This window comes from Rhinichthys klamathensis, unplaced genomic scaffold (assembly GCF_029890125.1).
Source record: "Rhinichthys klamathensis goyatoka isolate OS25496 unplaced genomic scaffold, OSU_Roscu_1.1 h1tg000010l_1, whole genome shotgun sequence".
NCBI lineage: Eukaryota > Metazoa > Chordata > Actinopteri > Cypriniformes > Leuciscidae > Rhinichthys > Rhinichthys klamathensis.
The window spans coordinates 1,445,464-1,472,318 of record NW_026606563.1 but is presented as its reverse complement, the minus strand read 5'-3'; the positions used below and the strand labels follow the sequence as shown (position 1 = coordinate 1,472,318).

The window sequence follows — 26,855 nt, the reverse complement described above, 5'->3', positions numbered from 1 at the left end:
CATGTGTGTGCTCGTGTTGACAAGTGTGATAGAATAAGCGTTATTGAGTGTCTTCGAGACATACGGGAGTGTGTGAGGTATGTTGTGTGGGTGTTGTGTGGATATTCAAGCAATGACAAGACAATGTGTGACTCAAAGTGTGTTCTTCAAAGTCACCAGCTTTACATGAAACGTGCAAAGACAGGGTTTGTAACTTACCACATTTAGAGGATAGCGTTGAAACTGTTGGAAAGAGGCAGATAAGGGAAGCTGATAGGCCTCAGCTGCTCTCAAACAAGGCATGACTGATCGTCTTTTGTGTTTTACACTTCTGAACTGTCAAAGTGAAACATGCAGTTGTTATATTATGAAGCAATATCTACCAATTTCTGAATCTCTGTTATAACTTCATGTAGTAGGGCTGATTCAGGCATATTGTTTATTTAAAATCCAGAACCAACCTTTGTCAGGCATTAAAAAAAGAAACTGACAAAACAGTTTGTTGTCATGTTTAAATTTTTTTATTACACTTGTAAGACTTTTATTGGAGATTATTTAATTGCACGGTATAACATGAATAAACATTTTTCATAGTGAATTTTGGATAGTGAAAGCCATGTGTATAGTATATATCATCAGATCCTCAAATCAGATTTTTTTTAAAAAAGTATCCTATTTTTATTTTATTTTTAAATATAGCAATATGAAATGCAAACCCGTATTCATGATAATATATTAATGATCTTCTCTGTCACTGTCAGTGATTCTCAGATGGCTGCTGCCTCTTTAAGATGTCTATTTTTACAGTAGCATTCGCACACGTGTGTGTGTGTGTGACTGTGAGGTGGAGGCAGAGAGCAGGAGTGAGTCTGTGGGTGTGTGAATAGAGTAATTTTGCTGGTTTGTGCTTCTCCATGACAGACTTAGGCTGAGAAATGTCGGCTGGTTAGTTATCCGCTCATTCTGCTTGTTAGTTCAGTCTCTTGACTCATGTCTCACTAACAAAAGAACACACAATGTTATTTTAATAAGTGTTTTGTCTTGTTTACCTGAAAATATATATAGAAACATCCTTAAAATTAGACTGTATAAAAATTGTTGTTAGAGAATCTTGAATTAAATTCAAATTAAATTTAAGTTTAATTTAGTTTTTATAACTCAGTAGACTTTAAGCACAAATTTAATTCAGTTAGTAAGCTGATGTATGCAGGAATCTTATGCAATTAATCCCATATTTTTATTTGATACTGTACGTAGCTTGTTTTGAGATTATTTTTCTTATTTCATCAGATGGACAAATGCTCTTACAAGTGGGATTGTTTTAGAATAGTGACTAATTTATCACTGCTGTAAATCCTCTATATTGTTTTATTTATTTTTACTCGATTCGTTTCACACATTCATTTACTCATCCGTTCACCCGTTCATTTATTCATTCATTACTCACACATGCATTAAAAGTCTACCAAATATTCACAGATTAAATTAAACATGTTTTATGTATGAAACAACTAGGGGTGCCACGAGATCTCGCGAGACTAAAATGTGACGAGATATTCGTCGAGTGAAAAGCTGTCTCGCGTTACAACCATGACGAAGGGTGAAAATTAGCCTATGTCACCGCTACATTCACATAAAAATAAAAACCATTGTAAACTACAGTAAAGGTCTGCTCTGCTCATCCAGCACGAGCTGCAGTCGCACACAGACTGACAGTGCAGCAGGAATCACAGTTCACTGATTCGTTACGCAACAGCATCTGATAAATGTCTTAGGGGCGGTTCACACAGAATGCGTTTTTCCATTCAGTTCGCTACTTTTCCATTGTTTTTCTATGTAAACACGCGCTAGGCGGTTCAGCATTCAAAAAACGCGGTGCTCAAGTTAAAATCAGTTCAACTTTTTAAAAACACGTCTCGAGACCATGCGTTTTCCTCATTCCACTGCCAGCGTCTTGCGGTACATTACAAAGCAAAAACCCGTCCTGTGTGAACGGCCCCTTGTAGAACGTGCGCTCAGCACCGCCACTACGGAGTAGGCCTACACCCAATCACGAATTTGAAAGTGGAAGTAAAACACGAGGCTGCATACAATAGTCTGTCTCCCAATATCAAACCTGTCTCTGGACTGTGTAGTTGTGGCTCTGGTCTCTGTTTGCACTTTGAATATTGAGAGAGTACTTTGATTATGGTTGCACTTATTGTTTGCACTTAATAAGACTAAGAAAAAGATTTTTTTGTTGTTGTTTTTTTGTTCAATTTTTGGAAAATAGTTCCATTAGGAGGTCCCACACAGCCTCAATCAGTAGTTCTGGAAGCTCATAATTAAAGTACAGCCAGGTCTGAAGAGAAGCCAGTCAGATGAATTTGTGGCAAAACCTTTTACAGTGCTTGTTTATTGTTGTCTTTCAATGCATTTCATAATTCATACTTATAAAGTAGAACTGAAATGACATTCATTAGAAGATTATTAATTAAAACATTTCAAAATGCACCTGCAGGCTATTTTTCCAGTCATGAATTTTGTCCTTGAGGATTTTTATAAAATATTGTGCAAAAATCTCGTCTCGTCTCATTCTCGTGAACCCAATCTCATGTCTCGTCTCATGAGATAAGTGTCTCGTCACACCCCTAAAAACAACAACTAAAAGTTGTATATGAATGAAACTGTAAATAAAGTACCATATGTTGAACTACCATGTCATCAGGAGAGAATTCAAAATCACAGTGGACAAGGAAAACATTTATTCTAAAAAACAAATGAATGGATTCAGTTTATTCCAATCCAGTGGGTGCATGCAGGCAAAGGCACAAGTCTGTCCATAATCATCTGTTCCACATGTAGCGATGCACATTATGTGTTCATCATGTTAAGAGTGTGACAGCAGTAAGGCCACAATGGCATCATGTTCCACTCAAATGTGCTCATTTTGGCTCATCAAGACAGGATGTTGTGTGTGTGTGTGTGTAAGGCACGTGCTGGCCTCAATGATGAAGATCTACTGAGATCAGGATTTCTGTAAGAGCATCACTGATCTTATACAGCACTGCCCAGTAATCCTGTTTGACCTTAACTTCCAGAGGTTTACGCACTAAAGCTCTATTCAATAATCTCACCTATATTTTACAATTTCAGTAAAAAAAAAAAAAAAAAGGAAAATCCTCCACGTCACAATTAAAGTAACAATTATTAGAGCTTATAAAATTTATTTTCCAATCAAATGTCAAATTATACCCAATTGTTGAAAAAGTGCATCCATCCATTCATCATAAAAGTAATCCATACAGCTCCAGGGGGTTCATAAAGGCCTTCTGAAGCAAAGCGATGAGTTTAAGAAAAATATCCATATCTAAAACTTTACAAACTAAAATAACTAGCTTCCGGCAGACAGCCTATGCAAGTCGACTTACGCCACAAGAGTAACCCTTGATGTGATGTAGGAGTAGCGTAAACTTTGACGTCTCTCGCGGTTCAAGCAAATAGGGCTGTGCAACAAACTCAAGCTCCTCTTCTCTTGCATCGAAATACTTCGACATTTCTCTTTAAAAATTTCAAATTTCGTGACCGGTGTTTTGTTTTGCTGAATACGTCATGCGTCGGGGTCAAGGGTTATTCTTTCGTCGATATTTTAGTTTATAAAGTTTTAAATATGGATATTTTTCTTAGACAAACACACCCCGCTTTGCTTCAGAAGGCCCTTATTAACCCCCGCAGAGCCGTGAGGATATCTTTTATGATGGATGGACGCACTTTTTTGGGCTTCAAAATCTCATCCTCCATTCACTGCCATTACAAAGCTTGGAAGAGCCAGGACATTTTTTAAATATAACTCCGATTGTATTCGTCTGAAAGAAGAATGTCATATACACCTAGGATGGCTTCAGGGTGAGTAAATCATGGGCTAATTTTCATTTTTGGGTGAACTATCCCTTTAAGTTTTTCATATGCTGTCTTTCTCGTCTTTAACCAGTCAGATGGTTGTTACACATCTTTGGACATTCATAGCTGTCTTACTATAATCAGCCAATACGATGCTGTCTTACTGGTGTTCAGCCAATCAGATGCTTGTTGCTTATCTTCAGCTGGGGCACGTTCAAGTTCAAAACGGTGCGCAACGTTTTGCTACGGTTTCCGGGTTGAACGTCATGTTTCCTGGAAACGGCATGCACCGGTGTGCAACGGGGTTAGAGATACGTTTTCTCTTGTTTGGTGGGTGTGTCAGAACTGCAGTCCAATCAGCAGCAACATGTATATAAAGCATGCGGTATTAAAGTGAACTCGCACAATGGGTTCAAGGAAAGTCATTTACAAATGTGTTCGATGCAGCTCGGTATACGCAACAACTGAGGATATTAGAAGACGTGTTTGTCGTAAGTTTTATTGTAAAAATATAGGATATCAACATAATGATGTAGTTGATTATATTTTTAGCTTCATTGCAAGTGTGTGACATTTGATATAGAAATAAACAATGGCAATTAAGTGCTTTTCCTAAAAATGAGAAAGAAAATACAGGGTATTAAAACAGTATGAACTACAAATAAAGTCAGTATGTGAGGCTAAATAGATGTGTTTTAGTCTGAATTAGGTAAGATGTGTGCTTCCATTTCAGTTTCCACAAATCCCTTCACTCGATTGGGATGTTCTCTTGTGTTCTGGGCTGCAAGTGCAGTAACTGTAACATCGGCATATTTTGTAGTATTAAACACATATTTATACTGACTTCATCAGGCTCCGAAAATTCTTCACAAAGAACACAAAGAATGGCCTTCTCAGCTGCCATAGTTGCAACTCTTGCGTCATCAGAACAGTGCGTTCAACGCATCACCGTTTCCGTTTAAAAAACGTTTTGTCGGGGCTGAACGCAGCCCTGCTCACCTACTATCTCACCAGATGCTGTTTTAATCAGCCAATTAGAAGCTATATTACCCGTCTTCAGCCAATCTATTTGCATATTAATAAATTAAATAAAGATTAAGAAATTATTCTTTTTTTTTTTAAATAATGAAGTCCCACACACTACTGTTACCCTGCTGCTTATTTGTTTGCTCGTCTTAGTATTACAATCTCTGCTTAGTGGTGATATTGTGCTGAAAGTGTGAGTTTAAAAGCTTTGTCTTCCTCCATGTGTATTATTCCACTCATGTGTGTAATCAATTCTCAACATACAGTATAAGCTACTGAATTTATCATACCCTTCTTTTAAAAGCATCAGGAATGATGTGTGTGAGTAACCACCTCCAATTCCTGTGTTCGAAATTGCTCCCTCACTATAAAGGGTGTCAGACATTTTGTAGTGGTGTCCAAATTGGTGTCCGAGTGAACAGCTTAGTTCCCCACATTCGTGTCATCGTTTATACCCATAATACATTCGGATTATGATTGCATATGGGATTTCCCAAAATTCAATGCAGAGAGGACTGGCGAGTTGTACGAACAAGCGAGCAAGTTTAAACAAGATGATGTTTCTTATTCCTGCTTTTAACATTTACTGTATCTCACGCTGGCTCCAGTTTACCCTTTTTTTTCATGAATCATTACTTGATTTTACTTCAACTTATTAATATCGAGAGAGACAATATTAAATAGATTAATTTCTAATTTAAATTAAATTATACGGATAAGGTTAGAATGATTCCATTTCCAGTACAATACACTGCTTGGACAGGAGAGTTTCAAGATACTAAAAACATGAAAATCATGCAATGTAGATGTTACCATTGAGTTCAGCTTAGTTTTTAGACTTTTTAGTTTGTTCTCATTTGTCATACGTCTTCTTTGTTCAGATTCCCGCCATTCGTTTGTCTCTTTGGCTCCCGTCATTATTAGTTTGTTTGTTTCAGCTGTGTTTGATTAATTATCTTGTTCGAGTTTGCTATTTATATAACACTTTCTCCTGCACTCATTGTCCGGTCACCGCTATACCTATGTGTGTGTAGTCTACTACCTGTATGGATCGCTGACTGTTTGTATTATAAGTAAACTGTGTGTTGGAACCTTCTTCGTCTGTCTGCCTGCACGCACCCGTAACAGATGACCGGAGCACAACAATGGCTTCAAGAGAGCAATTTATTGCAGTGGCTCAGGAGGGGCGCGATTTTCTATCCTTCACTGCTGGCTTTTTCCTCTTGCCGTCACCAGCCCACTTGACGACGAGACCCTGAAGACCTTGTTCTGGATCGGGGCGAATTTTCACCAACGCATTACCTCCCAGACACCACAGGGCTTAACTGGAGGGAGGCCGTCGTTAGGTGTCTGGAGAGCGTCCAGCCCCGATTCAGAGCAGAGCTGGATTTACCACCTTAGAGCGCTGAGAATTCGTTAGAGCCCCCCGCAGATGTTGAGGGACCACCCGCCGCGATGAGTGAGCCAGAGCCCGAGGACAGTGCTCACCAGCACTGAAGTGCTGCCCCCGGAAGTGAAGTGAAGCTGGAAGTGAAGCCCCCGAGCGAGTCTGACCAGGGGTGTGAGCCCGCGACACCAGCGGCCGAGGGATGAACTTCAGTGGGATCAACTCCCATCCTAGCCCACCCAGCATCTAATTCTTCATCGCTGATTAAAGACAGCACTAACAACTATCTGAACGATAGTTCTTCTGTTGTACCTTCTTTGCTGTTTAAAGACAGCATTAGTAATATGGACTGTGGTGTGCTCATTTCTTTGATTTGTTTGGACTGTGCCCTACTCACCATCATCCTGTCAAGTCTCCTGTCACCTCCCACCTTCGGCTCCACCAGGGACCCTCAGCCTAGTGACTTCACCGGCTTCCCTCGTCCCACCAGCTCCCCCTTGGTCAGTCGTCGCTCTACCTACCTCTTTGTCTGAGTTTGCCACTCATCGTCCCGTCACCACTATACCTATGTGTGTGTATTCTACTACCTGTTTGGATCGCTACCCATTTGTATTATAAGTAAACTGTGTGGAACCTTTATCTTCTATGTGTGTTTGTCTGCCTGCCTGCATTTTTATTAATTATTAATATTCATTATTAAAATAAGGTACGTGTAAGATAATTGTACATGTTTAATGAAGCTGTTTCTGCAACATCTACAGATCTCCGATGGAATACGCCAGCGTCCAAATTCACTAACTTATTTCATTCACTTATTTCCCATACAGAGGACTCAAAAATAATGTGTTTAGGGAATAGTGAATAAGTGAGTGATTTAGGAGACAGTATATGTTGCATGAACAGTTACTCAGAGCTCCACTTTCAGTGAATAAATAATAAATAAAAAAATTCCATAAAGTCTCGTGTCTTAAACCGTCAGTCCTAAACATCAAACCTTAATCAGCAGCCGTCCAGGATGAAATTAGGCAACTCGTGAAAGTGGCTTAGATGCGGCAGCCCTATTTATACCATCAGGACTCACCCAGTGCTTTGAAGAGAGCTTTACACCCAGAACTCAACTAATCCTGCTTTGGCCTCGACCATCAGAGGATTAGCAATGCTATCTCTCTCTCTATCTCTTTCCCCTCAATGGATCATTGATTGTTTCAGTGCAATTGGCACTCAAGTCAATTTGTTTAATACCTTACTTGTTTAAACATACTAGCAATACATTAAAATGCTCTGCCTTTACAATATTTTTCTAAGTTCTTGTTAAGGCCAGTGGCTCCTTAAAATTATCATGTTCAAAATTAAGAGCTCCAACCCATGTTCAGTGTGCAAATTGGAGGGGTGCTTTTACTTGTACCTGAACTTTGAAGGGGACTTAAATCTCTTTTTAGTTGTGAGATGGTTTAAGACTGGTGAGACTGGTTTGTTAAGAAGCCAAACAATTAGAATATAATAATAATAATTATTATTATTATTCCTATGACAGTAATAGCCATATATTGTAAAACAAATGCACTGTAATCTAATATAAGCTTATTATTTAATGCGGGCTGGGCGATATGGCCGAAAAAAACCCATATCTCTGTATTTTTTGGTTGAATGGTGGTATTTTCTCAGGTTTGTCTAAGGTTTTCTACTTGGATAAAAAAAATCTGTATTTTTTTTTTTTTTTTTCACATCCTGTCCAATGTTGTCCTACAAACAATGTTAATATTGAAGGCTGTGAAAACAAATATAGTGAACGTGATCATGTAGGCTCTGGTATATTATGTGCAAACTTTGTAACATTGCAAAAAAACAAAACAATTTTTTTTTAAAAATTAAAATTCCCTACTATAAAAATAAATTCAATCAAAAGCACAGACTAATTTACTTACATTTGATTACCCCATTACAATAGTCACTTTACAGTTACTGCTGTCATAAAAATACACTTGTAGGTTTAAAATTCTACATATGGCACATTTATTGTCCAACAACAAATATTTTAGCAATATGTATATTTTAGTCGGAATTATTGAGCTCCTATTCTATTGCTCGCCGTCTGTTTCGGAGCTCATTCACGGAAATCTGTAAAGTTTAGCAGAGATTCACTCCTGACAGCAAAATGGAAATATTTCCATGAGCTTATAACATTTACAGATGAAGAATATACCTGTGAAATGTAAGTTATGCACTGAGGAAAGCACTGCATCACAAACACATTGAACAGTGCAAGTATCTATCTGTCAGTCAGCACATGCCAGAGCATCTGACGGGACAAGCCGCTTTAACTATAAGTGTTATATCATGCCAGTTGTTTTAAAGCCCTTAATATAATGTAATATAATTTAACGAGTTCGTTTGCCCATAAAATCTTTAAGATATTAGGTTAAACTTATTTGGCTTGCTGTCCGCTGGAGAGGGGCTCGATGAAGCAGCTTCAACTCGAGCTCTGATATACCCCCCAGTGGCTAAATGTAGGACCTGTTAATTAAAGGGCAAGGTACCTAAGATGAAGGTGGAGTTTGGGGAGGTGGAGGGATACTGGAACAGCTGATACTAGGGAGAGGTAAGCGGCTGCTTATTTACTCTGTTTGTTGATTGAAAGATTGGATGGGCTCGCTCCTCCCTAACTTACGTTTAGGAACTTCATTTAACGAGTTCGTTTGCCCATAAAATCTTTAAGATATTCGGTTAAACTTATTTGGCTTGCTGTCCGCTGGAGAGGGGCTCGATGAAGCAGCTTCAACTCGAGCTCTGATATACCCCCCAAAAGTGTTGAATAAATATTTGGGACAGCAAGTTAGAATAACGTGATCAAATACAGGATGCCTAAGAGCTTAAAGTATGTTACCCCCCAAAAAGAGTGGAAATTTAAAGCTGTATGGAGCATGGATGGACGCTGCTGCGGCAGTGATATGTTTAATGGGGCTCCTGGCTGGAACTGCGTCTCCCTACTATGCCCACCATGTGGGGCTATGAGTGGAGCTCCGGCGGGAGCTGTGTTTTAAAGAGTGTGCCTGCGTTCGTTGTGGAGTGAAACGACATGGGCTTGTGGAAATTTGACTGGGGTGCGCATCTCACCGCTGCACTGCTGCGGCAGTGACTTTCATAAATTACTCCTGCGGGAGTATCTTGGGACTGGAGGTTTGAGTACGAGGTTGGAGAACGCCCTGCCACATCCATGACATGGAGCTCCATGGAGTTAGAGAACATGGGGCTTCCAGATGTCACAAATGGGGAAGAAGGTCCTCGTCCCTAAAGGCGAACGGGCCACCGGTGTCTGAAGCGAAACTCCCTACGCAGCAAGAGGGAGCCTACGGTATACATAGGAAATGCAGAACTACCATCCTTCTGACGCAGGGGGCGGAGATCACAAAGACATAATGGCCTGTCGCGTTCGAGGGACGTACGATCCTTGGAACCTCCAGTCCTGATTTATTCGGATAGGAGGGCCCACACTGCGATCCGAACGGGAGAGCCTCCATGGTTAAAAACATGAAGGATCACACAGCGATTCGGAAAGGGAGAGCCCCCACGGCGCCCGAACGGAAAGCTCACACTGCAATTCGACCGGGAGAGCTACCGCAGCGTTTCGAAGGAGAGAGCCCCCCCATATGTATAAATAGGGAGTTCACTCGGCGATCAAAACGGGAGAGCCCACACAGCAAGTCGAACGGGAGAGCCTATGATGCTTCTAAACGGAAGAGCCCACACGGCGATTCAGATGGGAGACCCCACTCCAGGAGTGGTAGGTCACGCACATCTGAAAAGGGAGAGCTCTCACTGCATCCAGATGAATACACGCCCTGCGGGGCTAGGTAAGCGGGGAGATGCAAAATAGTAGGGAGAAGCGGTCCAGACTTAGAGGGATGATAGTGTTTGCTGTGCTTGTCTAATGTTATGCAGATCTAAACGAACGTATGTTTCGAAGGCTAGGGACGACCATCGACCTAGTATTTTGATTTGGTGATCGGAAGAAAGCCAAATTGAACATGGCGTCTGGGGCTCTTGTTTTGTTAGGAGAACAAGACCTGAGCGGAGAGTGGTTAGGCAGACGCTAAGAATGTCGACGGTTAAAGTTAGCTAAAGGAGCGGCGCACAGCCACAGAAATTACAGACATGGAGGAAGTGGCATCGTTGTCTGTTGCAACGTGATGAATTAAAGCTGTTGCACACTTGTCTGCCTGGAACTGAGGTAGAAATCTGGTTATGGTCATTCCTTGATTGAGGGACATATGAAGTGGATTTTTCTTGGAAAGGAGCTGGATGGTTCGGAAGATCTGAGTTGGTTTGGGGACATTCTGAAGTAGAATGAATGATAGACCTGCAGATGGCGCAAGAAGGGCTTTGAACGCCTAAGAAGACTCTGTTATATAGTTCGAGGTCCAAGGCTCCCCAGTAAGGACACTGGTTCCAGGGTGTGACGCGGGCAGCGCATTTAGCTGGAAAAAGCTTATGGTATGTATAAAAATTACTACCTCCGAAAGAGAGACTGAGCTCTGCTATGGTAGAGAGGTAGTCATTTAATTCCTTGCGTCTGGCTGGAAATGAAGAGCAAATTACTTCTGTGTATCTGGCAAAAGCAACGCAGAATTCTGAAAGTGTGAGAACTCGTTTTGAAGGTTGTACAGAATTTGTAAGATCAACGATTTAAGTCAAACGAGCGGTGGGATTCATTGAGAGGGACGAAAGTCAGTAGAGAAGGAAGATCGATAGTTGCACCTGATAGAATTAGGGAATGGAGATGGGCTGGGACTGGTAGTGGTTCCATGGCGATTGCATTGTTAGGAGCTGGAAGATGGACTGCTGTTGAGAGTGAATGGGCTGGCAAGCGGATTCTACTTTAAGATGCTTCTTCAGGTTGGAGGTGGAGTCTTTGGACCATAGACAGTAAAAGAAATGGACACAGCGACCCCGTTGATTTCAACGGAGAGAGTTGAAGCCCAACATGGGCACTCAGTTCCTGATAGCCAAGCGCACTGCGCAGGCTCAAACTGAGCTTGACGACGAGCTGACCTTCTAGTAGCTGTGCCGGGACAAATCTGACCTTCTAGTAGCTGTGCCGGGACAAATCTGAATTGAAATCTGAAACAAATCTGTTGTTGAAATATTTTGTCCCGTTGCTTTTATGAACTCTCTATCTATGGGCTTCTCCCTTGACTTTATGCCTCCATGTCCACCCGATTGCCTCATAGACAGTAAACGATTGCCTACGAGCTTCTCCTTCTGTCTACACGGTAATTTCTCTACTGTACGACAGAGCATCCCGTGGTTATGACGCAATCGTTAGCCTATTTTTACAAGAATGGCTTCTACGGGGCCATAACGTGTAAGATACAAAGTAATGGAGTCTTTTATATATTGTCGTGTTTCTTTAGAAATAAATAATGGACAAATGGAGTCTTTGGACGCCTCAGATGTAAAGTTATTCGCTGTCAAAGTGACGCCAAAATGAATGGGAGTTAATGGGATGCTAACAGCAGGTGATAGCCAGCTACAATGGCGGCCCCCGGAGGCAGCTTCAACTTCCGGCTGATGGATTACCCCCTTGCTTTGGACGCTGAAAGGAGGTTGGTTGCTGGCAAGCAGAGGTTGCACTGCACAGTTAGGCCATATTTCGTTCTCCCTTCTCTTTCTTTAAAGTGAAATGCTGTTTGAATTTCCGAGATCGAAACGCATTCTTGCCCCGTCTCTGTTGTAGTTCCGGCTACATCTCTATTCTAGCTCCCGCTGCTCCTCTTCCGACTCATTGTGACTGATCACGCAAACCGCGCATTTTTCGTTTTCACATTGGGGCTTCTGGGAAATGCTGAGTTGCCTTAATTTATTTAGAGAGTCACTAAACTCGTGAAACAGAAGTATCGTAATGTAATCCAATGATTTCAACAATGTAACTGTATTCTAAATACCAACTATTTAAATTGTAACTGTAACGGAATACAGATGGGCGTACTCATAATTTGTATTCTGAATACGTAACGCCGGTACATATATTCCGTTACTCCCCAACACTGCTGGTGGAAACTGTGGAACATGTGCTGTTTGAGTGTATTAAATACTCAAATCAAAGAATGGATTTAAGGAATGGACTGGAACATGAAGGAATCAAACAAATGAACATTACAAATATCTTCTCAAATAAATCCAGAAAGATGGTGCTTAAAATCATATCATCTTATCTACAACAAACTGGACTAAACCTAAGGATTTAAGCAAAAGTAAATAAGATACAGTAGGTGGCAATAATGCTCCAATTGGTTGCAAGTCGCCAGTAAAAGACGAAGAAGAAGAACACTGCTGGTGTCCAAGATGGCTGGCATGGCCTGAAGTGAGAGGAAGGGGAGGTTTTGTGTGGAAAAGTGTAGAAATCCTTTGCTGAGGCAACCTCACGCTCTGATGTGAACTGGAAAGAATATTAGGAGACAATTGGAAGATAGAAGGGGAAAAAGGGGTGAGGCGAATTGGAATGGAAGGAAAGAGGGAAGATGGCTAGCGAAGGCAACCTCGCGCTAGGATCCGCTCTTTGAGTAGGTTGGTTTGAGGGTGAGAGAAAATGTAACTGTGTGCGAGGGTGACCTGGCACAAGGGTTATTATAAAGAAGTTTAGAGAGAACTGGAGAAGCAGAGGGAAGTCGGAGGAATGTGTTTGTGAGTTTGGTTCTTGCCTGGGGAGTGGGGCTGACTGCATGAAGTTTGTGAGAGCTGGAGAAGAAGCGGAACTGTTTTTTGCGGCCGCTGTTGCTGGCCGGGTGGAAATACCGGCGGACAAGGAAGTGTGAGCTGCAGCTGGATGCTATTGCGCGGCGGCGCCGGCGGGCTTTGGATCGGCGCGTTGGGATTGTGTGGGTTCAGAACGCCGAACCGGGAGAGAAACGGAGGTAGAAGAGGTGCGAGTCTTGCTTTTATAAGATGTTGAAGTGTTTGATGGAATGCTGGAACTGTAAGAACTGATGAAAAGATCGTAGAGTTGAGCTTTTGCTGATCTGCAGGAGAAATGGATTCCGGAGCTGGAGAGGACTTGACGTAGGCTGTTGACTGAACATTTTTAAATGGGTGGAATCGGTGTATTAGCAGCGGAAGAATAGAGAGAAGATGGACGAGGCTCAGTTAAAACTGGCGATCTTGAAGATAGAGGAGAGCGTTGCCTTTTGGAACGTGGTTTATATGAGCGCTGGATTTCTCGATCAGAACGCTCATGAAGATGATCCGTGAGATTCGATCTCACGCGGGGTGTGACTGGCTGTGTCCCAGGAAGGCTTGACAGTTCGTCGTCTGAAGGAAAGAGCTGGATTTCCGGGATGTCGGACATTATTCCTTGCGGCAGTAATGCATACTGGAACAGCTGATACTAGGGAGAGGTAAGCGGCTGCTTATATACTCTGTTTGTTGATTGAAAGATTGGATGGGCTCGCTCCTCCCTAACTTACGTTTAGGAACTTCATATAATTCTCATTACAAATCTAGTGAAATGTTGGAAACTATACAAATGTGAAAATAATGCACAACTGGTGCTCACTACGTCCCCAATGCAGACTAAACTCTCACAGTACATGCAGAGATGGATGGAGTTCACTCTGCATTCATTCACTGTGAACCGAGACATGGAAAACATGGATCAGCTGATCACGTGAGCAAAGTGAGCACTTCATTTTGATACAAACAGACTACATGTTTAATTAAATCACTGTCTTTTGCAATTTGATAAGGACTAAAGCCTTATCGCGCATTCGATTTTAGTTTGTCTGACAGCAATTGCGCAAAACACAACATTAAAGAATGTTATGTTATTATTAGAAGTTTAGACTGTGGCGGGTAATGAATGAGAAACACTGTGGTAAATAAAACATATGTAGCCCCCTCCAGTCCTACTCGAACCTGCGGCTCTGGCATGGGTCAGGGGACTGAGGTTGACCTGCACAGCTCTTACTCTCACTGATCAGTCTCTCTAAAGCTGTGTCCCAATTCAGGGGCTGCATCCTGCGAAGGCCGATTGCGTCACAGCGGCGCGACGAAGGCTGTCCCAAGTTGAAGGATCCTTTGAATGCGGCCTACCGTCAGTGTAGCCAAGCAGCACCAGCCAAGAGAAAACGAGCCCGAGAGGATGAGCTGATCGAGATATTTAGGGAGGAGGACATGAAGTTTCAGAGAGAGACAGAGAGGCGATCACAGGAGAGCAGGGAGAGAATGAACAGATTGTTTTCTCTTCTTGACACATTGGTAGAGAAATAAACTTTTGGTTATGTGAATAAATTTTTTTTAAATTAAACAACCGTATACATTATTTTTATGTAGGCTAAGTTATGACTTGTAAATGTATAAAATAAATTATTCTGTACATTTATTTTTGTCATGTCAATTAATTTGTACATTTGATACTAAATAAATTTTTCTATAAATTTTTACTTACAGTAGCCTACTTTTTACAACTATTTACAAGATAAGTTACATTTAAGATAAGAAAAACAAAATAAAAGTTTTAATTTAAATTTAATTTAAGAAAGAGGGAAGAATAAATGAAATTTTCTCACATACTCAAAAATCAAATCATAAAATATTTTAAAGGGGTCATATAATGCCATTTTCATACAAGTTAATTTGATTATTTAGGGTCTAAATGAAAAGTTTGGGTAACACTTTATTTTGATGGTCCCTTTTGAACATTCTGTTGACTTAGTAACTTTGCGACTACATGTCAACTAACTCTCATTAGATTATTAGTAGACTCTCTGTTTAATATCTGCCAACTCTTTATTGTGATGCTCCTCCAACAGACACTATACTGACTATAAGTAACTTTGCAACTACATGTCAACTTATTCTAACCCTAACTCTAGCAGTCTACTAATACTCTACTTATACTCTAATGAGAGTAAGTAGAGATGTAGGTGCAATGTTACTTATAGACAACCGAATGTGTTCAGGGACACAGGGATGTGTGTGTGTGTGTGTGTGTGTGTGTGTGACGATCGGCCAACTTGAGGAGTTTAATTCCGAGAAGACAGTTGACCACAGGTTCCCGTTAATATGTGTTGTGATATTTAAACAAACGAACCGTCAACAGCGAAATAAAAGGTACAAAGCAAAAACTCCAGTGTTAAATGAACTCTCCTGTGTTTAAGTGTGTTAAAGTTAATGAGCTAATTAAGTGATTCCTTGAGTGATGATTGACAATTATTGAAGACACCTGATGTTAACAAGCAGAATCACTGAAGGAGAAAATCTCATTTTTTAAGACACCGTTATGGTGATCAGTGTTTGCTTTAGTTGGGCTCTTGACTTTTAAACTGATAACTTTAGATTTTGTTCGGCTGTTGTATCTCAGTTATAACTGCCAGATGAACAAAGAGAATTGTTGATCAGATGGTGATGGGTGTTGGGTGTTGGGTGATGGTTGATGTTTTGACATAATCATAATTTGATCTGAATCCCAAATCTCATTTAGAGAGTTTTTACCTTGTTGATTACAGTAGTCTTTGGTTCTAAAAAGTTGTTCTGATTAAATGACTTTGAAAATGTCTTTATTTAGACACATTGACATCAATAATCAGCCTGTGATTCTCAACAATGGTGACAATAATAAAACATCTTGCAGTGCATTCTGGGTGCCACCAATCAAAACTCATTCATGCCTCCCATCATGCATTGCGGTATGAATAAATTATGATCTGAATTGTCTTAGTAATTTCCTTTCCCTAATTGAATATTCTGTTTGTCACCATTGTTGAGACTCATACACCGATTATTGATGTCTGTGTGTGCCTAAGAGGAAGATTTTGTTTTATCAGAACAACTTTTTAGAAATCCTTTAGATTATTTAGACATTTCTGGATCTTATGCTGTAGAATCACTGTGATGCTGGAATCAACAATATACATTTAAGTCAGAGATTAGACTCGAAATGAGTTCATTGATTCAGGTCAAAATTAAGTGTGTGGGCGAAACAGCACAGTTTCACAAATCGCAGGCGCTTAATAGCCACATCCATGTTGGCAGCATTATCTACAGTGACTGCTACAATTTTATCAGATATGCCAAACTCTGACAGAACATCACTAATTTCCTCTGCAACAACACAACCGATCTGTGCTTTGTACACAGCCTATGTTTTTAGCACTTTTTGCTGCATTTTGCCCTCTGCTATGTAGTGTGCTGGGATGGTGAGGTAGTGGTCCTGTGTGATACTACTCCAGCCATCACATGTGAGTGTAACAGCGCTGACTTCACTGAGCTCTGTAATAACGTTAGACTTCTCAACCTTGTACCACGATGGGATTAATGTGTTTGACAGCTAATCCCTGGAAGGTGGTGAGTATTTGGGGTTTAGAGTTTTCGCCATGTCCCTGCAAACATAAACAAACATGTAATGTTGCTGTTACTGTTTAGGGGAGCTTTTCCCAAAACGATAGTTGCTAACTAAGTTAGCAACTTTGTTGGTTGCAATGCAATTTCCCATTGCCAACCAACTAAGTTGCTTACAGGTTAGCAACTATGCTTTTGGGAAAAGCTCAGTATCAATTAGCTTAGCTCTATCGTTATTGCTTAACTACCTGAATGTTGGTGATTCCACCTCTGAAAAGGGATGCAGCCTTTTCACAATGTGTGCAGTGACCTTTCTGTGGCACTCTTCCTTTTTTTGCACCGACATCTTCCCCCTTGCCGCTATGGTGAACGGAGTAGGCTCAGCACATCGCGGAGTCACCAGCCTGGCTAACGTTCGCAATCTCAGGTCGTAAATTGTCTATGAAAAAATACGTGGGCTAATTTGTTAGCTGCCTAAATTTGGCGCAAGACATATTATTTATTGTATTTATTGTATATGTATTGTTTTACTTACCGGATTCGGACTGCAGTGCAGTCACTGCGGTGCCAGGCTGGGGGTCAGAGCCAGAGAAAGAGGACGGTCGGCGCAGCGCGTCAAAGACGGGGCACTCATTTATTTGTACTCCATGGAATCGGAGGTGCTTCATCATGTTCGACGTGCACCCTCCTATGCACGAAACATTCTTGTCGCAAATGTTAAATTTTGCCGAGATTTTGTTCTGTTTAGAAAAGTGAAGCCACATTTTGGACCCGCCGACGCACGCTATTCATGTTCGACTCGCGCGGTTATGCCAACACTTCCGGTGGACACTTCTTCGTTGGTGTTCAGCGGTTTCTTCTTCCGGTCGGCGGACTGTGAATCGAAACTAGGAATCGAAATTTAAACTTTTGAACGATGCTGGGAAAATCGCAAAGCTAGTCCCGGTTCCAATCAATACTCGATACTCGATACCCAAGCCTAGTTATAACTGCCTGAAAACAAAACGGGATTGAAAACCTATCTAAAAATGTTCACCATGGTCAATTTATGTACATAATAAAGTCTAAAGAGTATTTACTAGCCTATGGAAAATCACATACTGGTAACATATAAGTCAACATTTGAACATTTGTTGGATTTTTTTTTTTTTTCATTTTTATCATTAGATACATTAGATTACTTGATTAGATTGAAACCCAATACTTACATTTAAAAGTGTAATCTGGCACATTCGAGCACAATGAATTCTGGGATAGGCAAGGCTGCGAAGGATCGTTCTGATGTATCCTGCATTCACGGGAAAAGAAGAAAGCAGTTGCAGGCCACATTTTGAAGGAGCCTTCGAATTGGGACAGCGTTCGTTGCGCCGCAGTGACGCAATCGGCTATACTTTCCCCTTTAAGCAAGTCTCGGGATGCAGCACCTGAATTGGGACACAGCTATAATCTCTCCTTGCTGCAAGCTACAAGCTGCTCTGATTGGTCAAATGGCCCAGTCTATTGTGATTGGTCTACTCTGCTCTGATTGGTCAGATGGCCCAGTCTATTGTGATTGGTCTACTTTGCTCTGATTGGTCAGATGGCCCAGTCTGTTGTGATTGGTCTACTCTGCTCTGATTGGACAGATGACAGATGGTTTCTCAATACCAAGTAGCCTACGCAAAGTCTGACTCAGGAGAATGACTCCCGAGGACGTGAGTCCAGTAATTCTGCAAATGGAACAGCGCGTTCTTGAAAGCGCCACTCAGCTCGCTCTGCTACTCCGGTTATCTCTGTATGTACATTTTAGGCAACAATAAAATGAAATATGTTATAAAACACCACTCTGCTTCTTTTCGATTTCATTTAAATACGTTTTAAACATTATAAGCACACAAATGTGGTTCAGGCAACGCATATCTTATTGATTATATTCACTGCATGTATGTAGCCTATATTTATAACAAAACTAAATATAAAACACAACCCTGCCTCTTTTCGTTTAAATTTTAAAATATTAAACATATTCCAGGCAATATGTGCATTGGTACAAATGTTGCAATAAACAACATTACAGATGATCTTGTAATAAAATAAAAAATGACAAAACTCAACCCTATCTCTTTTTGTTAAATTTCAGTTTTATCAATAATAGCCATTATAAAAGTGTAAGTAAAAGGTACAAAAAGCTATACAGTAAAGCTTTGATAACATAAAGCAAACAATTCAATCAAATATACAAATTCAGCGCTCAAATATATGAAACTTCACTTAGCCTTCTGCCAAAACTATTGGCCAGGGAACGAATTATAGATTCACGAGACCAAAGATCGCCTGTTAGGTCTATACAAGACGAATTACATCTCATGTTTAACCACTACAGAGACGTCAGAGTCAGCGGCAAACATCAGAACGACTAGCAGAGGAAAGGCTGTTCCAGGCGGGGTACTTGAGCACCGATCGAGCGCCCGGTGATTGCTTGGAATGGATCTCAGTCCAATTATCATAAATCTATAAATAAACCACAGATTTGAGCTTTAAAAAACTACATTCTCGCCTGAAAAACTCTTAAAACTACATTTCGTGACACCATAACAGTAGTATTATATTTCAACTAAAAAATGGCGCTGCTAATGCCCTTGTAGCACGCACGTAGCAAGTGACGATACTCTGTCAACCAATCAACGTTCTGCAGTGAGTCTAGCTCCACCTTTTAGTACCGTACCGCTGTGCTAGGTACCCCAACGGAAGGGTACCCAAAAAGTGGTACGGTACGGTTCGGCTTTTTGGTACCATTCACAACTTTTGACAGTGGAAACGCAAATAATTGTGTACCGTACCGAACTGTACCGTACCGTACCGCTCAGTGGAAACGAGCCATTATTGGACAGATGGCCCATTCTGTTGTGATTGGTCTACTCTGCTCTTATTGGACAGATGGCCCATTCTATTGTGATTGGTCTACTCTGCTCTTATTGGACAGATGGCCCATTCTATTGTGATTGGTCTACTCTGCTCTTATTGGACAGATGGCCCATTCTATTGTGATTGGTCTACTCTGCTCTTATTGGACAGATGGCCCATTCTATTGTGATTGGTCTACTCTGCTCTTATTGGACAGATGGCCCATTCTATTGTGATTGGTCTACTCTGCTCTTATTGGACAGATGGCCCATTCTATTGTGATTGGTACTCTGCTCTTATTGGACAGATGGCCCATTCTGTTGTGATTGGTCTACTCTGCTCTGATTGGTCAGATGGCCCAGTCTGTGTGTGATTGGTCTACTCTGCTCTGATTGGTCAGATGGCCCAGTCTGTGTGTGATTGGTCTACTCTGCTCTGATTGGTCAGATGGCCCATTCTGTTATGATTGGTCTAGTCTGCTCTTATTGGACAGATGGCCCATTCTATTGTGATTGGTCTACTCTGCTCTTATTGGACAGATGGCCCATTCTATTGTGATTGGTCTACTCTGCTCTTATTGGACAGATGGCCCATTCTGTTGTGATTGGTCTACTCTGCTCTTATTGGACAGATGGCCCATTCTGTTGTGATTGGTCTACTCTGCTCTTATTGGACAGATGGCCCATTCTGTTGTGATTGGTCTACTCTGCTCTTATTGGACAGATGGCCCATTCTATTGTGATTGGTCTACTCTGCTCTTATTGGACAGATGGCCCATTCTATTGTGATTGGTCTACTCTGCTCTTATTGGACAGATGGCCCATTCTATTGTGATTGGTCTACTCTGCTCTGATTGGTCAGATGGCCCATTCTATTGTGATTGGTCTACTCTGCTCTTATTGGACAGATGGCCCATTCTATTGTGATTGGTCTACTCTGCTCTTATTGGACAGAAGGCCCATTCTATTGTGATTGGTCTACTCTGCTCTTATTGGACAGATGGCCCATTCTATTGTGATTGGTCTATTCTGCTCTTATTGGACAGATGGCCCATTCTGTTGTGATTGGTCTACTCTGTTCTGATTGGTCAGATGGCCCAGTCTGTGTGTGATTGGTCTACTCTGCTCTGATTTGTCAGATGGCCCATTCTGTTGTGATTGGTCTACTCTGCTCTGATTGGTCATCTTATTGGACAGATGGCCCATTCTGTTGTGATTGGTCTACTCTGCTCTGATTGGTCAGATGGCCCATTCTATTGTGATTGGTCTACTCTGCTCTGATTGGTCAGATGGCTCAGTCTGTTGTGATTCGTCTACTCTGCTCTGATTGGTCAGATGGCTCAGTCTGTTGTGATTGGTTTACTCTGCTCTGATTGGTCAGATGGCTCAGTCTGTTGTGATTGGTCTATTCTGCTCTGATTGGTCAGATTGCTCAGTCTGTTGTGATTGGTCTATTCTGCTCTGATTGGTCAGATGGCTCAGTCTGTTGTGATTGGTCTATTCTGCTCTGATTGGTCAGATGGCTGTCTGTTGTGATTGGTCTATTCTGCTCTGATTGGTCAGATAGCTCAGTCTGTTGTGATTGGTCTACAGCTTACATCGCACGTCAGAAACAAAACGGCCATTACCATAAGTGAACTTCAGCTCGTTTCGGAGGCTTCCTAAAGCTCACAAATTGTACGATTTTACCATATCAATCCGAGCGAGAATCCGATGATGACTTTTATTTTTGATTTCAATGCTTGTATTCTCAGGACATGTCACTACTTTGGGGGTATAAATTAATTGAAAAAAGAAAGCTTGTTTGGCCATGCGTTACAACATTTTTATCAAATTTTTAAAACATTTATTCTCTCATAACTTTAAGTATTCTTTGCAAAATTCTCTTGAACAATAAATGTAATGCCTCTTTGCCTCTTTATGAGTATATATATAATGTAATGCCTCTTTATGAATATATTAGACTACTGTATCATATTTCATATGCACATTTCTAGGGCCTATAAATTATCAATATGACCAAAACTTTGCTGAAAAAAAATTGTTGTACACAATCTACTTCATGCCTTCTGTCCTCTGATTGATAGTTCATACTTTATTATTTAGAGAATAAATGTTTTAAAAGTTGGATTAAAATGTAATTTATACTCCCAAAGGGGCGACATATCCTGGGGATACAAACATATACAGACAACAGATGTAATAAGCTAATACTTAACAACTTTTTAAACATGTAAGTCCCCTCCAAATATTGTAAATATGTTAAATAAATCTATAACTTTTATCTAAAGGTGAGTAGATTTCCGACTACAGGTGGTCATGTTGCTGCCTGTGAGCTAAACAAAGAATATATGAACAAAGTCACCAGATCTATATTCACAACATTTTTATATTTCTTTTATTTAACCTTTATTTAACCAGGAATAGTCCATATGTATAAAGGGTGTATAACATACACCCTTATAAAGGGTGTATAACATACACTCTTTCAACATGAAACCAAGACCTACACTTTCCCTGCCTCTCCCCACAGCCTCTCAAATGTTTGTATCCCCTACAATACAAAAACTTTTTTAGGGTTAATTGTCGTGATCTTCGCTGACATTCAGAGCTGCATCGTGGTCATCTCAGGGTGCAGGTCCACTTTCTGGTCTGGACACTGAACGGATCCAGCTGACTATGATAACCTTGGGATAAGGATGCAACAGATAAATAAGTAATAAGTATCAGGTTTGGACTTTTTCCTCACAGCACTTGTAATCACACATGGAGATATTCATGCAAAATTTCATAAAATCTTATAGCAGCCCCCAATTTTTATGTTTTAAAAGGATACACATAACCACTAGCCTTTTAAACTAAAGTGGTAACACTTTACAATAAGGTTTCATTAGTTAATATTAGTTAACTAATTTAGTTAACATGAGATAAGAATGAACAATATTTCTACAATATTTATTAATTTTTGTTAATGTTTATTTCATATAAACATATATTATCTTATATATATATATATATATATATACGTATATATATTACTAATATATTATTAAATCAAAAGTTGTATTTGTTAAAGTGCCCCTAATAGGCTATACTGCTATTTTAAAGTTTCCTAATGGATTTGGTTTTGGAGTCTCCTACAACAGGTTTGCATGCATCAAAGGTAAAAAAACTGTTTCATTTCCTCATTGCCATAACAACATCAGCTCTGCGTGTCCTGAGGCTTCCTACACCATTTTTTTTTTTAAACAAAAAAGAAGAGCATGTTACAAATAGTACAGTATTTAAGAAAATACAACAAAAGTAACAGAGTTGCACACAATGTAGATCTACATAAAGACATTGACACATTTTCTCAAATTTTTAGAGTTTTGTGGAAAAACGAATTGAGTCAATATAAAGCTCCATTTCTTTCTTAAGCCTGGAACACACCAAGCCGACGCCGACGAACTAGCGCTGATGAAAGCCGACTGTGTTTTCGCGTCGGGGTAAAAAGCTGCACTTGAACACACCGAGAGAACTACTGCCGATTGTCAGCTAGAATGCGAGTTCTGCGCCTGCTTGTAAATGAGACAACTGTCTATTTCTGCAGATATATTCGTCATTCAAAAAGGGAAACCGACACTGCAGATACACATACCGTAAACTAAGCAGTGCGTGCTTACCATTTTGAATATCAATCCTGCTAAACACTTTATTTATTCCACTCCGTTCACTGTTCACGTTAATATTGAAATATTCGCCAAGGAACACGAAGATGACGTAACATACGAACAGCCTTCTATCTGTACCGCTTTGACTTCTTTGCTTGCTGTTTTGCTATTATTTCTAGTGCACTGACTCGTTCACTAAGCTGAACAGCCAATCAGTTCCCTCTTTCACCGACTGCCCGAAAAAAAAAGCCGACGAGGACCTATTTTTAGCTGGCGATGCGGAACACACCAAGAAAACTTAGTCGGCCGACGCACAAAAACTGCCCGACGGCCGACCGTCGGCTTGGTGTGTTCCAGGCTTTAAATGATATAAAACAGGGTTTTTTCAGGAAAATTTACATTTGTGAACATGGAATTTTGCCATTAAAAGAATACAATTTATTATATAAACCTGACTGTGCTTGTCTCTATAACTCTCTAAAAGACCAAATGTCCAGACCAGATGTTTACAAAACAACACAAACTGGTCATCAATGTTCTTTGTGATAAAATCACAAACATTTGGCAAAAATGGTCTTACAAATGGGCAGTGCCAAAATAAATTAACCACAGTTTCACGGCAACTGTCACAAAAAGTGCAATTAAAATCAATATCACAAAGTAATGTTTGACTAGGTAAATGTTATGTATAATTTTGAATAATACTTTGCATAGTCCCCTGGTGTTACAGGAATCTAATAATGTGCCCAAAACTCACAAAGTGAAAAGATAACCATTTAAATTAAATATCCACCAATATGATGCCTTTATCAAACCAATATTTCAAAGACATTGATTTACATTTATACAATATATCCTTATTATTTCATATATAATACTTATGTGGTGAAAAGTTGTGCTTGAAGATCAAGGACCATGATAAAAAGGCTTGGCGATGAATTTTTGATAATTTAAGTGGTATTTTGTCAATGTTATAAATACAATTAAAGTTCCAAATGCAGTAAGGATTTCTAACAACCTGACTAAGCCAGTTTACTTTAAATTTATTATTTAACGTTTCAAAATCCCAAAAATGTAGAAAATGTTGTACATTTATCGTCTTATAGACTAGGAATGACGATGAGAGACGCTGCTTCGTTTAGACGTTTAATGAAAAAAAAACAAAGATAAATACAGCGTGCTTGTTCAGCAAATCGTTCACAAGATGGCCGTTGCCAAAATCACCAAACATAAACAAACTTCACGTGAATCACGTGCCTTTCACCATTGCTCAATGCATCTTGGGAAATGAAGTCAATTCACAAATAATAATTACACATGAATGTTTTTGACCACATATGTATCTGAAACATGAACTGTTAATCTTAGTGTTGTGTATTAAATGTTAACTTATTAATTTTAACTTAGTAATCTTAACTTTCGTAACTATTCTTTTAAATAGTCTTCTAACAAATAAATTCTCAACATCCTCCCCCCCATAAACTACAGTTTATATAATTTCCAAAGGATACAAAAGCTGGATGGGTCTCCGCAGAACAGTCCCTGAACTCGTGCGAACTGCACATGACCTCACAAGTCCATCACGACCTGGAAACAATTCCTCAATTCTTCCTAGCTTCCAGCTTTGTCTTGGGGTGTTATCTTCTCCGATGAGTGCAACATCTCCGACCTTCAGCAGAGAAGACCGTGGGGTGTCGCAGCGATGAGCCGACTTCAAATCCAGCAAATATTCTCTCCGCCATCGGTTCCAGATGTTGGTCATAAGTCTTTGTCGGTAGCGCCACCTCCTGTTCATCTCCTCCTTGTTCGCTGTTGGATGGTTAGTCTCAGCTGGACATGGCTTAGAAGGCAAGCAGCTCAGTCTCTGGCCCACCAAGAAATGAGCAGGTGTTAGTGGCTCTGGCTCGTCCACATCATTGTGCACATAAGTGAGCGGCCTCGAGTTTATTATGGCTTCAGCTTCAGTCAGAATGGTGCACATTTCTTCAAAGTTGAGTTTAGCTCTGCCTAGCACTTTTCTGAGAATAATTTTGACTGACCTTACCAGCCGCTCCCAGAATCCGCCCCACCAGGCTGCTCTTTCAGCGATGAACCGCCAGGTGATGCCCTTCTCAGAGAAGAACTCCCGTAGCTGTGGATCTTTAATGCCTTTCCAGAGCTCCTTCAAATCTTGATCCGCTCTCTTGAACGTCTTGGCGTTATCTGAATAAATCACCTTGCATAATCCTCTTCTCGAGATGAATCTTTTCAACGCTAGCAAGAAGTTCTCTGTAGACATATCCGAGACCAGCTCTAAGTGCACCGCTCTGGTTACAGCGCAAGTGAACAGTGCTATATACGCTTTTGTCATGACGTTCTGTGTCTTCACATAGAGTGGCCCTGCGAAGTCCACACCAGTAATCTCAAATGGCGGTGACTCTGTTATTCTGTCTCTTGGCAGTGGCGCGGTAGTCTGCTGCCCAGCCTTTGCCTTGAATTTCTTGCAGAGTACACATCTGGACACAACCTTCTTCACTACCTGTCGTGCCCTCAAAACCCAATATTTCTCTCTTATCTGCACTAAAGTGTCTCGTACACCTGCATGCATTATCTTCTCATCCGACAAAGTATGCTGATTTGCCCTCCTCTCTTGCCATTTTGATCACTGGCCACAGTTTCTGCCTTGATTCCCTTGTCTTCCCTTGTTAAATCTTCAGTTAAGTGCAAGCCATCTTGAAGAAACGGGTTGTTTTTTTTGCAGCTTTCCACACTGCTTCCCTGTATCTCCTCACAACAAAGCAAATGATGACACTCATTCGGGCGCTTGGATCCCACGCGGTGCGCGACATCTATCGCGGCTGGAAGCTGCTCTTTTTCTTGCGGTAACACTTCGTTACAGATGCGAACATTCTCCACAATTTCGGCAGACTTCAAATTGTCCGTACTGGTTTGGGAGAGCAGGGGGATTATGCCAAAATGCTGTACACTTTTGCTCAACTCGAAAAATCTTTCTAAATTATGAATTATCTGAACACGAAAGAAGATATTTTGAAGAATGTTGTTCACCAAACAGTTGATGTACCCTATTGACTGCCGTAGTATTTTTTTTTTCTATACTATGGAAGTAAATGGGGCCCATCAACAAACGGAATATCTCCTTTTGTGTTCAGCAGAAGAAATTAATACAGGTTTGGAACAACTTGAGGGTGAGTAAATGATGACCGAATTTTTCTTTTTGGGTGAACTATACCTTTAAGTGCAGGTTACACTGGCTATGTTTACATGCAACCAAATAATCTGTTAGTAATCGGATTGAAGGCTCAATCGGACTGAGAACCCTTCATGTAAACACCCTAATCAATCCGATTGAGCTCGATCTGAACGAATTTTCGATCCGATTGAAAGGGGTGGTTTATTCCTTTTCTGATTCCGATCGAGAGAACATGTAAACACTTGATTGGATTGAAAACCGAAACTGAAAGGACTGTGCAGTGGCTAAAGAAAAAAAGAGACTCCAACCGGACCCATGCGAAAACAAGGAGGATACATATCGGAAGGACAATACATGTAGTCACGCAATACTGACGTTGTTAACATTAACAATTTGAGAACAAAGTATAATTTGCACGGTTTTGCGTGATATGATAAGCGATTCAGCGCGATTTACTGCAATGTCAGAACCAGAACAAAAGTGGATGTTTCTTACTTGTTTAGATGACATTTTCCGGTGAAAATTCT

At 40.5% G+C, this 26,855-nt stretch overlaps 1 protein-coding gene across 1 annotated transcript in view; it reads left to right on the top strand.

Moving 5' to 3' along the window:
* The window catches only part of zmp:0000000926 (ataxin-1), an 88,979-nt gene that overhangs the window by 229 nt on the left and 61,895 nt on the right, over positions 1–26,855 (top strand). The window lies entirely within an intron of this gene.